The sequence below is a fragment of the Saccostrea cucullata genome, unplaced genomic scaffold (genome assembly GCF_032062105.1).
Source record: "Saccostrea cucullata isolate Sc308-1 unplaced genomic scaffold, CSIRO_AGI_Scuc_v1 ctg4032, whole genome shotgun sequence".
Taxonomy (NCBI): Eukaryota; Metazoa; Mollusca; class Bivalvia; order Ostreida; family Ostreidae; genus Saccostrea; species Saccostrea cuccullata.
In genome coordinates, this window is record NW_026931886.1 from 32,474 (window position 1) to 50,174 (window position 17,701).

The 17,701-nt window shown below is 34.4% G+C and overlaps 1 pseudogene; it reads left to right on the plus strand.

The window, feature by feature from the left end:
- Window positions 1–5,561: 5,561 nt before the first annotated feature.
- On the plus strand, window positions 5,562–7,732 carry LOC134233912 (uncharacterized; annotated as a pseudogene).
- The last annotated feature ends 9,969 nt before the right edge of the window (window positions 7,733–17,701 follow it).

Consider the following 17,701-nt stretch of genomic DNA (forward strand, 5'->3'; position numbering starts at 1 on the left):
CAATGATGAATAGAATATTATTGTTAACAATCGTTATAATAGCTTCCGCCAGAGGGTTTGATGATATCACGTGGAAAGAAGAAATCGAGAAACGTCTGTCATTGGTTGAAGAATCAAATATTCGCCTTTTGAAAGAAAACAAAGATCTACGAAACGAAAACGAAGAACTGAAACAAGACTTTAAAAGACTAAGGGAAAGTGTACACAAATGTGAAACGCTATGCAAAACAGAAACTGGTAAATATCTTTCAGAACGAACCGTTGGTGATAGGGAGACATTTTCTGAACCTTCGACGATTCCCAAGGGATTTAACAACGATGACGAGACGCTTAGTAGAAGAATTGAACCAGTTCCGAGAATTAGTAAGTTCAAAATCTTAAAAACAAGGATATTGGGAGCTAAGTCTAGGCCTAATGCTTGTATGCTGATTATATCTCTGAGGAAAGACCTTAGTTTGATGCATGTTAATTTTATCGTTTTAGTTCCCCAAGATACACATACAGTATCTGCCGTGGCATTCTACAGTTACCTATCAAAACCAACTGCTCCAAATTTACCAGCGCACCATCTCATTGTTTATGACGTCTTGCATATAAATAGAGGCAATGGATACAACAAGAGCGATGGAATATTCATTACACCAGTTTCTGGCATCTATGCTTTTCACTTTTCCTTATGCGTAATTGAAGGTGAAAATTTTCCATGGGCCAGTCTAGAGGTTGCTGTAAATGGCCAAGCTATAGGGTCTACTTATGAAGAAGGTCTAAATACAGGTCAACCTGGCGGATACCATTGTAGTAGCAATTTAGTTATTTCAGACGTGAATTCTGGTGACCATGTTTTTATAAGAACACAGGCAGCTACTCGAGGAGTTATAATCAGCAATACAAATGGAAGAACATCGTTTTCTGGTTGGTTATTGTACAGATAATCATATAATAAATATTGGCAATTTTTTTTTCTTTTGTAAATCTTTTGTAAATGCCTACCGTCAATTTCACTGTGATCTTTATACGTGCATTATAAGAATCTATCATCGAATCCAGGTTACAATGTAACATACGCATTGTGAGCATGATGAACGAGATAAATAAAAGCATTTATTTTGAGGACTAGGAATTTTTTTTTTTTTTTTTTTTTTTTTTTTTGCAAAACTAAATCATGATTTAAGTTAGATTTGATATCACTTTAAAACATGCTTTGGATAATTCTGAAATGTAAAAGGAAGGATTTGCAATCTATTGCTATAATTAAGAGAAATTGTATCTGCATTACTTGCTATGATAATGAAGTGCGTTTATTTCTAAAATTTATTTATAATGTTGACTTTACAATGCAAGATTTAGGCTAATGATGATGCTTTATGCAGTTGGACCATATTACCGTAAATCGAAATAATCTGTAATTCAAAATGCGGCATTATATTCATGGAAAAGACATATGGATCTATCGAACAATATTCAAGATCAAAAGCCCATAAAACAATACAAAACAGGAGTAGAGCAAACAAGTACCTCCAAAACATCAGAAGTGGGATGAGGGGTCATGGAGGAGTGAGCATACCCTGCCGACCGATTACACCTGCCCTTTGCTCCTTGTAATGATCGAGAAATAACGGGAAAATCCGTCATCAATTCAACGTATAAATACATGTAATGGGCAAACAATTAGTAAGAAAAACGTCAGTCAGACTCAATGATAAATTGTATTTGTTGACAAGGTCATTGTATCGACCATAGAGCTTACAGAACGATGACTTTAAACAAAATTGCTGATATTCTTGTTTCATCAACTTGTTTGTCAATAATTTACATCGTTTTAGAAATTGTTCATACGTAGAGCATGCTCTTGGGTATCGACTAAACTGAGAGATATAAACTCCGTATGAAGGTGATGAAGGGAAGTTGACAATAGAAAAGTTTAAGTCATCACATTTATCATAGAGCTTTGTTGTTAGACTACCATTAACGAATTTTCAAGTAAAATATCCAAATATTAAACAGATGTGTCAGACTCTGTTGTGGTATCTTTTATCTCAAGCTCATCAGGATATATCGTATCAACATTTGAATAGAAGTTACCATTATATATTGACATTACGTCGTCGATATTATACATATATCACATGGCTTCAAAAGTGACATACCAGAATATTTGCCCCGAGGTGACAGGAAAGCCCTGGAGTATTATGTCACCCGATGCCGAAAGCCCTGGAGTGTTATGTCACCCGATGCCGAAGGCAGAGGGTGACATAACACTCCAGGGCTTTCCTGTCACCGAAGGGCAAATATTCTGGTATAGTCGCCCGAGAAGTCGTGTGGTATATGTTATATGACATTTTAAATGTTGGAAAAAAATTAAATTATTTAAAATCGTTGAAATATACACAAATAATCCGAAAATGCTTTCTTGACGTTAAGAGTAACGTTCCGTTGTTTACATTTGCTTAGCAACCGACGTCATAAAATCTCGAACTCGAGCTAAAATGCGCAACGTAAAAACATGTGAACGTGATCGAGAGGGTGACATAACTGTTTCCGGCGTGACATAACTTTTTCCGGTGTGACGCTGCATTTTTTAGGGTTTATAGCGAAACTTATTACATTTGTTATATAATAATAGGAAAACTTATTCAAAAATGTTATATATATAATTGTCGGCTTTATGTTAAATGCCATAGCAAGTGTGTTCTTCTTTTCACGCATAAGATTTTGCACAAATTCTGCTACATATGAATACAAAATAGGTCTGCTAATAACGGGGCGTAATTGGTACCCATGGGAATTCCAAAGATAGTTGGAAGACCTGGTCACCAAAAACTACATAAATATTGTCAATCAGAAACTCCAGCATCTTTTTTATATCGACTTCAGAGTGCTTGTGTGTACAATCAGAATGTTTGAACAAAATAATTTTGCAAATGACCTATGACAAGATAAGTAGATTTACGAGTTTCAATTTTATTTAAAAGCAGCTGTCGATAATATCGAAAAGCCTAATTGATTAATTTCATTTCTGTTACGCTGGCATGACCTATGCATTTGTGCATATTCATTTTCTTATATAATTTATAATTGATCTCAAAATAACACGTAAATTCATTGTGGAAGTTTTTAAGACAAGAAAGTTTCGTACATGAAGTTGTATGTAACTATTAAACATAAAAATGAATTATTGAATACTTGTAAAAGTATTTACTTTTGGCTACACATTTTTCTGACCGCCTATTTATTACTATTCAAAAAAATTTCTTACAGCAATAGAATTTTGAGGAAAAATTACTTTGACAACCATGACAGTTACATGTATTGAAATCAAAACCATAAGAAGAATTTTATATCAATGTTTTCTACTATTTTAGAAATTTAGATTAACCTGGAACTAGGAGAGAGCATTTTAAATAAGAAATAATATTCTTTATATCATGGGATCACCATTTAAAAATATCAACAAATGAGCATCAAATATAATCTGCTTGTGTAACAATGCATTTTCTTAATAATGAAATCAGATTTAACTACATGAATTAAACTGGAAAAATATTTTTAGTACATACGGCAGCGTTTTGGATAAAATCAACAACTATTATTCTGAAAAATATATCTTGGGTTAGTCAATTTGTAAATAAAACAAAAACTAGAGGTACATGTAATGTGAGCAATGGGGTCACTAAAAATACACCCCTGCCTTTTCAACCTTGAGCTGATTTTCGATACTTGCGAACCGAAATAAATGCCAGAATCAAAATTTATTAATAGCACATTATACTTTTTGTACTCACCAATATCGCTAAACGGAAAATCACTCCACATCTCGTTATAGGGTGCGCAAGGCGATGAAATGCGTGAAACGAAGAAAATTTCCACATTGACATTTCATTCGGTTCACAAGTACCTAAAAGCAACTCGAGAATGCCGCCTCCTGTTGGGAATTGCTAGTTTTCATAATGACGCTGACTGACGTTTTCCTGGCATATAAAAAATATATAAAAAAAAAACTGTTTTTAAAAAGTAAGCCTGGAAAACCAAAAAAAAAAAAAATCAGACTATGGCTTGAAAATCTCGTTTAATTCCATTCAGTGGTAAAAGAGAAGTTGCACATAAGGGATGGGTACATTTACCCCAAAGCGTAACAGACGGACGAACTGATGTACAGGCAGACTCACATTCCGATCACTATATATCCTCCCACTTTTCAAGCAAGGGGTATAATGAGACAATAACTGCTTGAGGAATAACGTCTTCTGATGATAATTAAAAAACAAGGACAGACTTCTAGATCTAGTCTACGGTTAAAGGAGCTTTATAAATTGAAAAGAAATCAACCTTCCTTCCTCTATATAACTTGCAAAGTTCATAAGGTCAATTTTTGTACAGTACAGATAATCTATGTTGGAATACATAGGCGATACAGATTTTGTTGATCTCTACCAAACAACGATGTATCGCCTAACAGCAACAACTTTGTTTCATATATAGTATGGACTATATGATATATAATATGGACTATAATGGTTGGAGAATCTTTAAGAAACGTATGAATTTTCTAAAAAAGTGAAAGATTGCTAAAGATTAAAATTTAAGGCTGTTTGGAAAGACTAAAAACTTAAATAAATAGTGAATATTAACCCTTGAAACACATTCTAAGGGAAAATGTTCAAGACAGTAATATATTTTATATAGAATACTACAGTGTAGTAGGTCAGTGAACTGGTTGAAATGGTTAAAATGTATGTACTACTTATGTGATAAAATATGAACTACCCGTAACTGTGTATTAAAATGAGCTCATTACACAAAAATAAACACTGTTTTAAAGCAAAGGGTTCCTTTCTTACTCATAAAAAAACTTTAACAATACTGACGATTGAATTGTGTTGTTGTATTTAACAGAAATACAGCTTCTCTTCATTAGAGGAGTCTGCAAAAAATCCCTCTCTTTCAATTGCCTGAAAATAATCTCACATGCTTTAAATTTGACCTAAGTAGTTTTAAAACTTAACAATTTGTAATTTTAAAAAAAAAGGTCGAGGTTATTTCTTAATTTCAAATGTAAATTTCGTTTTCCTTGATCCTTTCTCAGTGTGTCATTTTACTTTGAAGCAGGTTTTCAAGATACGTACATGTACCACAAATTAATCTTCTTGAGTCATACTTTTATCAATAGTTCTTTCAATGGAAATGTTATTCAGATATTTTTATTGTGTAAAATTCTAAAATATTCTCCTGAGAATATCAACAGAAACTTTACATTAAGTAAACTTTTCACATTTCGAAAACTTATCAAAAATATATTGAGCTGTGAAGTTGCTTTTTTGCATTTTTCACCAAATTATGTGACAAACATTTTAAGCTTGTTTACTAAACAAATGTTACTTCTTAAATAAGAGAGGTACAAATTAACGCAGTTAGAAGAAAAAGTTTGTGTTATTTATCCTTAAAAATTATTTCTTATACATTCAACCCTCTTCTTTTGCAATACTTTGTACTGCATAATGGCAGTCTGTTATCTAAGGTTACGTAAAAGTTTATCTAAATATTTGCATATATAACAGAATCAAAGTGTAGAATTTTGCTATCATTCGTCACTTGTTCACAAGAAATTTGCAAAGAATATGTTAACAATTATAAAGAGAATCTTATTGTTAACAATCCTGATAGCTTTCGTCAGAGGATTTGATGATATAACGTGGAAAGAAGACATCGAGAAACGTCTGTCATTGTTGGAAGAATCAAATATTCGCCTTTTGAAAGAAAACGAAGATCTACGACACGAAAACGGACAACTGAAATAAGACTTAAACGAACTAAGAGAAAGAGTAGGCAGATGTGTAACGTTTTGCAACACAGAAACTGGTAAAGACCCACCAGAACGCACTATAGGGGATAGGGAGACTGTTTCCGAACGATCTACGATTTCTGAGGGATTTAACAACCATGAAGAGATGCCTAGTAGAAGAAATCAACCAGTTCGGAGAATTAGTAAGTTCAAAATCTTACAACTAGGAAAATGAATTTCTTTCAAAAGATAAAAAGGTGAGATAGTAAATAATTGCTAGCGCTCAGTCAGGACTATATACGTACTTACAATTTATGGCTCAAACCTCTGGAAGCTTGCGACAAGCGTCTTTTTTATTTTTGACATTCACAAAAATCCAATAAAGTTGCGACTTTAAATTCTACCTGTCCGACTTTCACTGTCGATGTCCAACTTTATCAGTCTTTGCTTTTCAGTGTTTGGTTTTGATTTATAGCATAAGAAAGCTTTTAAACAATGAAAATTAAGTTTAGAAAGAGGGTAAAAACATCATTTTAGGTGACACAAACACTTCCGGTTGTGTGTTACGAGTTTGGAGCGTTTACCGAAGGTCCGAAAAACTGATCGACTTTAATTTGCTGTCTCTCCCCTACTGTACGTCTGATAGTAGATGTGTTCAATTGAATTACAATGTACTTTCTGTACACTTACCAGTATTTATTTTTATGTATTTCCATTTATTGTTTTCTCTGCGATAACTCTTTCGAAGTTAGTGGATTTTATTTCTTGATCGTTCTGCCGGCATGTAAATTTCGGCAGGCGATACGTCAGAAGCTGAGGAGGCCTAATGTGCAAGTAAATCTCAAGTGGCTGTCTAAGTGTTTGACGTCAGTGGGTTGGGACTATTGAAATGAACATGTTAGACCTTGTGTAATTTAAATCTATTGTTTTAATCTTTCAAATCTACTATTTTTAAAACAATATTATTTCAAAATGAAATAAAAAATATGAGCAATTATTGTCTAGTTAGTAGAGTATGCCAGGGACATCAACCATAGTTGTAAACGTGGGATAATTTATACATAAAGGTATTCGCCCATTGTTCAAATTATCCTACGTTTCCAACTATCTTTGATGCCCTGGCATACTCTATTAACAAGACAGTGATTCCTTAGCATAACCCATAAAATTTTATATTCTACTTATCATTCAAGCTCTTTTCGAGGCGACTGTGTTACTATAAGTATGTGTCAATTTCAGAGACTACAAGAAGTGACAAATTCATATCAACCCATTTTCTTTTAGTATAAAATTATTGTTAAAAAATAACATTAAGAACATGTCGAAAATTGTCCCCCTCTATTTGTTTTCAGGGCCCTAAATCAATTACCCTCTACCTCTGGGTCCATATGAAATTGTCTCCCATATTTCAACATAAACTTTTACGTAACTGTGCATGCTGGTCATATCCTTGAGAAAACACACCTTAACTTGATGAATTTCAATTGTATCGTTTAAGTTCCCCCAGACACGTATCCTGTATCTGCCGTGGCATTCTACGGATACTTGTCACAACCTACCGCTCCAAATTTACCAGCGCACCATCTCATGGTGTATGACGTCGTTCATATCAATAGAGGAAACGGATACAACAAGGGTGATGGGATTTTCATCGCACCCGTTACCGGTGTCTACGTCTTTCACTTCTCTGTATGTGTAAACCAAGATGCAAGTTATCCCTTTGCTAGTCTAGAAATTACCGTTAATGGTGTTGCTATTGGATCTACATATGAAGAGGGCTTTAATTATATGGGTGGATTTCATTGTAGTAGCTCTTTAGCTATTTCAGACGTGAATTCTGGAGACCATGTTTTCATCAGAACACATCAAGCAGCTCGAGGGGTCATTGTCAGTGATGTATATGGAAGAACGTCATTTTCTGGTTGGTTATTGTACAGATAATTATATTAAAATATTGGATTTAAAAAAAAATTTGCGTATCTTTTTGTCATTTGTTAATGCCTACTGTTAGCTTGACAGTTTAGGGGATAATCAAGATTTTAGATCTTTTTCAAAAGTTTAATTATTCACTATGATCGTATAGAATTTTGATTTTAATTCATGGAACGGCACCAGGATAGACCAACACTTTTGTAATAGCAATCTTTTGTAAGATTAATCAAGTTACTCAAGAAGACCTTAGAACTGGAATTCAAAAAAGATAAAAGAAAAGTCTGGTAATGAAATAACAAACAGGGGATTAAAAAGTCTGTTTTCCGGCCAACAGGTTATACAGTGCTCCGAGGGTGTTCATAGTCACGGCCATAAAATTACTTTTTATTGACTGTCTTACCAGTCCCTTGTCGCCTAGATACGCTAGGTGCATACACATGTCGGTCTGTCCATTGAAATATAAGTTCCAACATAGCACCTCCAATCTCCAGGTATACCTACATTTGTATTATTAATGGACCCAGTCCCCATCTCTGCACCACAAAAGCTCAAACCCTCAGCCCTTTGACTTACTTACTTCAAAGATTCCAATTTTATTGTTCTTGGTAAAGAATTTCAATAATTACTTTGAATTTCTGTTAAAATTTCATTACTAAGTGTCGATGGACTTCATTTGTTTATTGTAATAAATAAAGGAATTTACAGAATTATTACAACCCCGCTTGAAAAGCGGGAGGGTTATATAGTAATCGGTATGTCCGTCCATCCATCTGTTACGCTTTGGGGTACCCATCTCTTTTCCACAACTCTTTTCATTCCACTGAATGAAATTTGATGAAACTTTCATAGAATCTTTATAACATATTGCCATTATGCACCTCCTATTTTATACTTTTTGATCCAACACATATTTTTGGTTTCCCATAGCAAAACATGGACACTAGCTGTCATTGTATTAATATGGGAGGCGGGGGTATTAGGTAGTGAGCTTATTGCTCACAGTACTTCTAGTTGTTCTAGTTGTACCTACATCAAAATTCAATTTGCTCTTACAAGATAATAATAGTTCAAAAAAATGTCCGCCCTGAACCTTGTAGGTTTATAACAGTCGTCCTTATACGTATATGATAAGGCATATCTTTAAATCTAGACGAACATATTTTAAGCAACATGAACGATATAAAAATTTACATCTGTTGGGAGATCTGGGAACATAAATATTTAGTGCAAAGTTAAAACATAGATTTTAATCCAATTTAACATCAATCTAAAGCAAGTAATGCTTCATATTATAGGAAATCACTGCAATTTACTACTTTTAATGCAAGTGATTTTTTTGTATAACTTGCAATGGAAATGTAATGCATGATCCAAAATCTAGTATAATGCTGACATTACAACAGATTCCAAATAATATGGAAATTCAAAGTGAAGATTGTGAAATCATCTTTAAGAAACTATCTGTATACTTTTGTATACTGTAACACCAACTTACCCGTGACTAGCATGCCTTGCTTTAAAAGTTGATCGTACTCGGAGAAAGCCATAAACAACAATAAAATATCCATCCAAATATGAAACAGACGTGGTGATTTCAAGTTCATTTACAGAGACTCTTGGAAGCTGATTGGAGAAGAGAGGCAGCTAAAACTCCAACTTGCCTCCAGCTGATCAGAAAGGTTAAAAAGAAGTTTCAGAAACAAATATTCGTTCTCCTCCCAAGTCATACATATCTCTTGCGCGATCTTAGAATATTTTGAGTTGAGGTTTTATCTTTCAACTTAGGTCATTTATAATAGTTTTAAACATATCAATAAGTATTTTTTTTAAAAGGCCAGGTTATTTTTTAATTTTCAATCTTAATTTTTGTTTTCCTCTTCCTCAGTGTTTCATTTTACTTTGGAACATTTATTGAAACACGATTTCAAGGGGTTTCAACATTCTAGAAAAGTACGTTCTTTTTTAATCCTGCATAAAGTTAAATGGAAAATTAGTGAATTTTACACATTGGACTAAGATTACATCATTCAAAAAATACGTAAACAATTTTCCTCATCGTCTAATATTTACATTTCCAATGTCTTTGTCCGAGATATAAAATTACAAATTGTAAATGCACTTTATTTCCCCATCAATGTATTGGCGCGGTTCCAAAAAAAACACGTACAGGGCTGAACAAACAGCTAGACAGAAGCAGGGCTTGAAGCACGTGGATTGGCGGAATCAAAACATATAAATATAAGGATTAACTGTCTTATTTTTCAATTTTATGACGATGATCAATCGATTGATCACATCATGAAATCGAAAAATAAGACAGTTATTCCTTAAATAAGTATTACAAGATTATAGATCAACACATTTCCGTGAATAAAACATTTATTTTGTCGAAGTGTAAAGTTTCATTCAAGTTGATTAAATAGAACTAATGTTAACCAATTTTTAAAGCAGCATGTTTGTTTCCACGGATCACGGTTAACCAACATTGTAACGTCAAAAACAACGTCAAGAAATCTTCTCAAAATTACTCTGCGTTTTAATTTCATACACGGTTTTTAGCGTCTTTTTCATTCATAAAAAGGTACATGTGTGTTGTATTTGTATTATTTCATCATGTATATTATTAGTAACATTAAGTTTCTTGAACATTCCAGAGTGGTCAACATGTTCCGTCATTTTTTCTAGAACATTCTTGAACTTTATTCATGTCCAGAACTTTCCAGGAATATCATGTACTTACAACTTCTAGAATATTCTAGATTTATATTACTGTATAAATATCCTGTCAATTCGATGCATAGATATAGAATTGTCGTATAAGCATCATTGAGGTATTACTGGGATATAATTTCACTGGGACATTGTGTGCAGCAACGGACACTCTGATGTATGTATTTTTAGATTTTTGCTAAGTTTGTACTTAATGATTTGTATATTACTGTAAATAAATTATTGTTAAGTTTAAACTGTGTGATTGATCTTTGCTGGCATTTAGGGTTATTCTGACCCATAACAGAATTGGGGGCTCGTCCGGGATAAAGAATTTCTTGCACTTTTGCAGTTCATTGTCAGAATTTTGTTAATTAAATTGTTAAATTTGATTATAAGCCAGCAGAAATCAACATGGTGTTTTCGGTCACAGACTTTCTTAGTTCACCAAGTGTTCAGGTTTTTGATACGTTAAAAAAGGATGACTTGATCGCATTAGGTTTGCATTTTGGGTTAGATGTTAAATCCTCTCAGAGAAAGCAAGACATTAGAATTAAGGTTGCAAACAAACTAGTAGATGAAAACATCTTTGAAAAATACGATCTTCCAGAATATACAGTTAGATCAGAGTTAGGCTCTTATAAAATGGCAGACTATCAGTTTAAATTAGAGTTAGAGAAAATGCGATTAGAAAGAGAAAAATTAGAAAGAGAAGAGCGAGAAAGAGATAGAGAAAGAGAAAGAGAAGAACGAGAGCGTGAACGGAAATTTGAATTAGACAAATTAGAAAGACAAGAGCACTTTGAGTTAGAGAAATTAAGATTACAGCAGAAACCAGAACCCTCATTTGTCAAGAATGAATTTGATGCAGCAAAAAATATTAGGTTAGTTCCGAAATTTCAAGAAAAATCTGTAGACAAGTATTTTCCCCAATTCGAAAAAGTCGCAGAAAATCTTAAATGGCCACAACATGTTTGGTCAACAATGTTACAAAGTGTACTGGTTGGCAAAGCAGCTGAGGTATACTCTGCACTAGGGGTAGCTGAAAGTTCAGACTATGAGAAGGTCAAAGCAGCAATATTAAAAGCATATGAATTAGTACCTGAAGCGTATAGACAAAAGTTCAGAAAGTATAGAAAGTTTAATAATCAAACATTTGTTGAATTTTCACGAGAGAAAGAAGATTTATTCGATCACTGGTTTAGATCTAAGAAACTTGATAAAACTTTTGCTAATTTGCGCCAAGTCATCCTGGTAGAAGAGTTTAAGGAATGTGTTACTCAAGATTTGAAAACACATCTAGAAGATAAGAATGTTAAAACTCTTGAAGAGGCAGCAGTCATATCTGATACTTATGCTCTGTCTCATAAAAAGAATTTTGTATCAAGATCTCAGACTAGCAGTAATTCTACAAATTCAGACACATATAAAAAGAGTGGTTCAGGGTCTCAGTCTTTCACAAGTTCCCAGTCTCCATCCCAAGGTGGTTCTAAGTCCGGTCCAGGACGTTTTGAAGGATCTTCTGGAATAGGGTCGCTTCCTACTTGTAGTTATTGTAAGAAAAAATGTCATCTGATCAGTGAATGCTTTAAACTTAAGAGAAAAAATGACTTTGATAAAACTCAACCACATGCTTGTGCGGCAGATAGAGCAGATAGAGAAGCCTTAGTTTCGATTTGTTCTGACACTCCTGATGTCCAGGGTTCACAGTCCAGTTCTATTGATTCTATGGAGGATTATAAGCCCTTTATGTCTCAGGGATTTGTTTCACTCGGTGACTCTAGCGAAATAAAACCTGTCCAGATTTTGAGAGATACTGGTGCTGCACAGACGTTATTGTTAGAGGGCGTGCTTCCTTTGTCTGAGCAGACTTCTACTGGTGGGTCAGTTTTATTACAGGGTGTGGAGCTAGGCGTCATTGATGTTCCCCTGCATAGAATTAGTTTGAAGTCAGATTTAGTTACTGGACCTGTTATCGTAGGTGTTCGACCTACTCTTCCTGTTCCAGGCATTTCTTTGTTGCTAGGCAACGATTTAGCTGGTGGAAAAGTTGTACCAGATCCTATAGTTTGTGAGAAAATCACTCCAGATGTCATGTGCGATGATGAAGATGATGACATTTATCCAGCCTGTGCTGTTACTAGAGCGATGGCCAGAAGACGAGAAATGGAGGCAGACCATACTCAAGCCTTTGACGAGACGAATTCCTCTGTTGATATTGATTTGAATGACACTTTCTTATCTGACCTTGATGGCACTCAAACAAGCATGGAACCACACAATATCAAGAAGCAAGAGAAGAAAGAACTGTTACCAAAATTTGGTGGTGAGGATGATGAGTTGCATCCAATAGTTAGCCAAGGCAAGGACATCCTCAGCCGAGAACGTTTACTCTCTGAACAACATAAAGACCCAGATATCATTCAACTTAGTAAGAGGGCACTTCCACCAGAAGAGGCTACTAAAGTTGGAGAATGCTTCTATATGAAAGATGGCATCCTTATGCGAAAATGGCGACCACCTGACGCTTCTCCAGATGAAGTGTGGCGTGTTGTTCACCAGATAGTGGTCCCAGCTGCTTATCGTCGAGATGTAATGAGTTTAGCTCACGATACACCTATGGCTGGTCATTTAGGTATCAATAAGACTTATAATAGGATTTTGAGTCATTTTTATTGGCCTAAGCTAAGGAAGGATGTTTCTGAGTTTTGTAAGTCGTGTCATGTCTGTCAGATGGTAGGTAAACCGAATCAGAAGATACCATCGGCCCCTCTCCAACCAATTCCAGCTTTTGAAGAACCGTTTAGTCGAGTGTTGGTGGATTGTGTAGGACCTTTGCCTAGGACTAGATCTAGGAACCAGTATTTACTTACCATTATGTGTACATCCACTCGATTTCCTGAAGCCATACCTCTTAGGAATATAAAGGCAAAGAGCGTAGTTAAGGCCCTAACCAAGTTTTTCAGTTTTGTAGGAGCACCCAAGGCAATTCAGTCGGATCAAGGCTCAAATTTTATGTCGGGGTTGTTCCAGCAAGTCATGCATGAGTTGGGTATAAGGCAATATAGATCAACTGCTTATCATCCTGAGTCCCAGGGAGCGCTAGAACGTTTTCATCAAACCCTAAAAACAATGCTGAAGACCTATTGTTACCAGTATGAGAAAGACAGACTGGGATGAAGGGGTTCATCTTGTACTATTTGCTGCACGAGAGGCAGTCCAGGAGTCTCTTGGGTTCAGTCCTTTTGAATTGGGGTTTGGTCATACAGTTAGGGGTCCTTTGAAATTGTTGAAGGAAAAGTGGCTGACTGAGACTAGTGATCTTAATCTTTTAGATTATGTGTCTGATTTCAAAGAAAAACTTTACAATGCTTGTAAATTAGCACAAGAAAATTTGAAGAGTTCTCAGATGAAAATGAAAATGTGGTATGACAAAGATGCCAGAAATAGGGTGTTTAAGCCAGGTGATAAGGTTCTTGTATTTTTACCTATTCCTGGTCATCCTTTACAGGCCAGATTTTATGGCCCTTATGAAATTGAAAGCAAGATCAGTGATGTAAACTATGGAGTTAAGACACCAGGTCGACGTAAAGAGAAACGGGTTTGTCACATTAACATGTTAAAAGAGTATTTTGAAAGGTGTGACCGAAATTCTGTAAAACCAGTTTCCACTTTAGCCAATGCTAAGACTGTTCAAAATTGTATTGAAAGTGATACGAGTGTAGAAATGAATGAGAAAGATTGTAATCAGAGTGTCCGTTTGAAAAACTCAGAAGTTTTGGCTAATTTGGATGCTAAACTTGGACATTTGAACATTCACCAAAAAGAACAAGTTAAAAACTTGACGAGTGAGTATCATCAAATCTTTTCGGATGTTCCAAAGAAAACTAATGCAGCTTGTCATGATGTTATAGTTGGCGACGCTCTGCCTATCAAACAACATCCGTACCGTCTCAATCCAATAAAATTGCAGTACCTAAGAAGGGAAGTGCAGTACATGTTGGACAATGACATTGTTGAACCTAGTAAAAGTGATTGGAGCTCACCGTGTATTCTTGTACCAAAACAGGACGGTTCGTACCGATTATGTACAGACTTTAGAAAGGTGAATTCTGTTACCAAAACTGATTCATATCCAATACCTAGAATTGATGACTGTATTGACAGCATTGGAAACGCCAAATTTGTCAGTAAATTTGACCTGTTGAAAGGCTACTGGCAAGTGCCGTTAACAGAAAGAGCAAAAGAAATATCTGCTTTTGCTACACCAGATGGACTTTATCAGTATAAAGTAATGCCTTTTGGCATGAAAAACGCACCGGCTACATTCCAAAGGATGATTCACTCCCTTCTTCAAGACCTTGAGGGATGCGAGGCCTACATTGATGATGTCGTCATATACAGCGACACATGGGACGAACATCTCCGAATCATGCGTGCTTTATTTGACATTTTAGCTAAAGCAAACTTAACTGTGAACCTTGAGAAGAGCGAATTTTGTCATGCCTATGTAGAGTATTTAGGTCATAAAGTAGGTCAAGGTTATGTTACACCCATTATGGCTAAAGTGGAAGCTATTGCAAAGTTCCCGATTCCTACAAACAAGAAAGAGTTAATGAGGTTTTTGGGCATGGCTGGGTTTTACAGAAAATTTTGTCCAAATTTTTCCTCAGTAGTTAGTCCACTTACAAATCTTTTGCAGAAGAGGGTTAAGTTTGAATGGACAAAGGACTGTGAAAAATCCTTTCATAAAATCAAATCTGTCCTTATGAGCAACCCAGTTCTGTCAACTCCAGATTTTTCTAAGCAATTTAAGCTTACTGTTGATGCTAGTGATGTTGGAATCGGGGCAGCTTTGTTTCAAGAACATAGTGATAAGGTAGATAGAGTTGTTTCTTATTTTTCAAAGAAACTTACAAAATGTCAACAAAAGTATTCCACCATTGAAAAGGAATGCCTTGGTTTGTTGTTAGCCTTACAGCATTTTGATGTTTATCTGAATGTTACTTTGCATCCAATTCTTGTATATACGGATCACAACCCCCTGACATTTTTGCATAAATTGTCAAACAAAAATCAAAGACTGATTAGATGGAGTTTGTTGTTACAAGAATACAACATAACTATTAAGCATATCAAAGGCAAAGACAATGTTATTGCAGATGCCTTGTCCAGAGTATCGTGAACATATATGATTTTGTATTAATGTACATATATTTCATTTTAACAATATAAGTTTTCATTGACATTCAAACTTTTTAAGGGGGGAGGTGTTGTGAGGTGTGTTGTATTTGTATTATTTCATCATGTATATTATTAGTAACATTAAGTTTCTTGAACATTCCAGAGTGGTCAACATGTTCCGTCATTTTTTCTAGAACATTCTTGAACTTTATTCATGTCCAGAACTTTCCAGGAATATCATGTACTTACAACTTCTAGAATATTCTAGATTTATATTACTGTATAAATATCCTGTCAATTCGATGCATAGATATAGAATTGTCGTATAAGCATCATTGAGGTATTACTGGGATATAATTTCACTGGGACATTGTGTGCAGCAACGGACACTCTGATGTATGTATTTTTAGATTTTTGCTAAGTTTGTACTTAATGATTTGTATATTACTGTAAATAAATTATTGTTAAGTTTAAACTGTGTGATTGATCTTTGCTGGCATTTAGGGTTATTCTGACCCATAACATATCCATGACTCTTAACACCTAGTTTGCTAACAATTGTGCAAAAAGCTTGAACTAGATTGTCAGTGATTCATATTCTTTAAAGCGTAACTCTATTTGTTCCGCATCATGTTCAAATACGTTCCTAACTCTTTGACAAGATTCTTTTTTCTATAACCTGTTTCTTTACAGACCATCCATCGTCCGATTCAAACTCGCTACCACTCAAAATTTTTTTTCAAATTTTATAGAAATACACAGCTTATTTTTCATACATTTCCTGGTTTAAACAGAATTTTTAAGTTTGTTAAAGAAGTTTCCCGAATGCAAAGCAAAATATTATTGCTACTCGCTGCTCTGTGACGACCTCCAACGTCATGCTTTTTTGTCTTTTTTAATCAAGTTCATATGTATTTAGAAACTGATATCTTTTAAACGGAGCGATATATTACATTACCTGATAGCATTTTAATTAATACAGCAATACTTAATTTAAACATCTAAATTTTATTTCGATTCAGATTGCAAAGATATTTGATATCAATAGGTTTTCAAACACATTCAACATTTCCCTTTTACAAGGCAATCAATTCTGTATAATCCTGTCCGTTATTTGTATTGTGGGGAGACCTGATAACCCGTACAAATCCTGAATAACACAAAAATCGTTACGATTGTTTTTAAATGTTCAAAACAGTCGGAAAAATCGCGATGCTACTCTGTTTCTGGCTTATCGTAGTTATCCCGTAGTGTAGGCCTATCATCATCGTGTAACAACCGTGTAGACTTTCGTGTTTCCGATCCGAAATAGGGTTTCCGATCCGAAATCTACTAGCATGTCCATTGTAATTTGAAACAAGATATTCTATTTTTCTACCAGCTTTAAGGATACTTGTACTTGTTTAATTTTCTTTCCTTTTCACCAAAAATTATGTTTCTGAGAAAATTTTGATTGACTAACACATATAATTTAAGTTTTTAATGTTATTATTTAGGGTTACCATGAAATATTTTCTTTGGATATCTAAAGTCAGTTCCTGTAACTGGTTCTATCAGTTTATCATTACTTCAGTTATGTTTTTTTCTTTCCTGTACGATAGGGTCATATTTTATAGCTTAAATACTTTCTGATTTCATCATTTTTACTAAATTATCAAAGGTTAGACTTCAAAGTAAAAAAAGGGAATACTTTAAACAATGACACGTTTAATTCTCCATTTATAATAACTAATTACATAGTAAACTCCGACTTCAAATTATAAAAAAAAATCATATATTTATGAATACCACCAATAGGGCTGAATAACTTCAAACACTTACCAAAAATTAAAGCCGGCTTCCTTAATTCATGACAATGTTAATGTTAGTATAACAAATCATTAAAACAATTGAAGCATTTTGAAATAGTTTTTTTTTATTTGTATTTTTACAGAGATTGCCTATATATTGATATATTGTCATTTTGACTTCGGTCAATAGAAGTAAACACATGAAAGTGGAAATCTTGACCTATCTTCTGAATGGTCAATGTTAGATAAACTCCAAACTTCTGTACATGTAAGTCAATTGACATTTCGATAACCTACGTTAGACGAT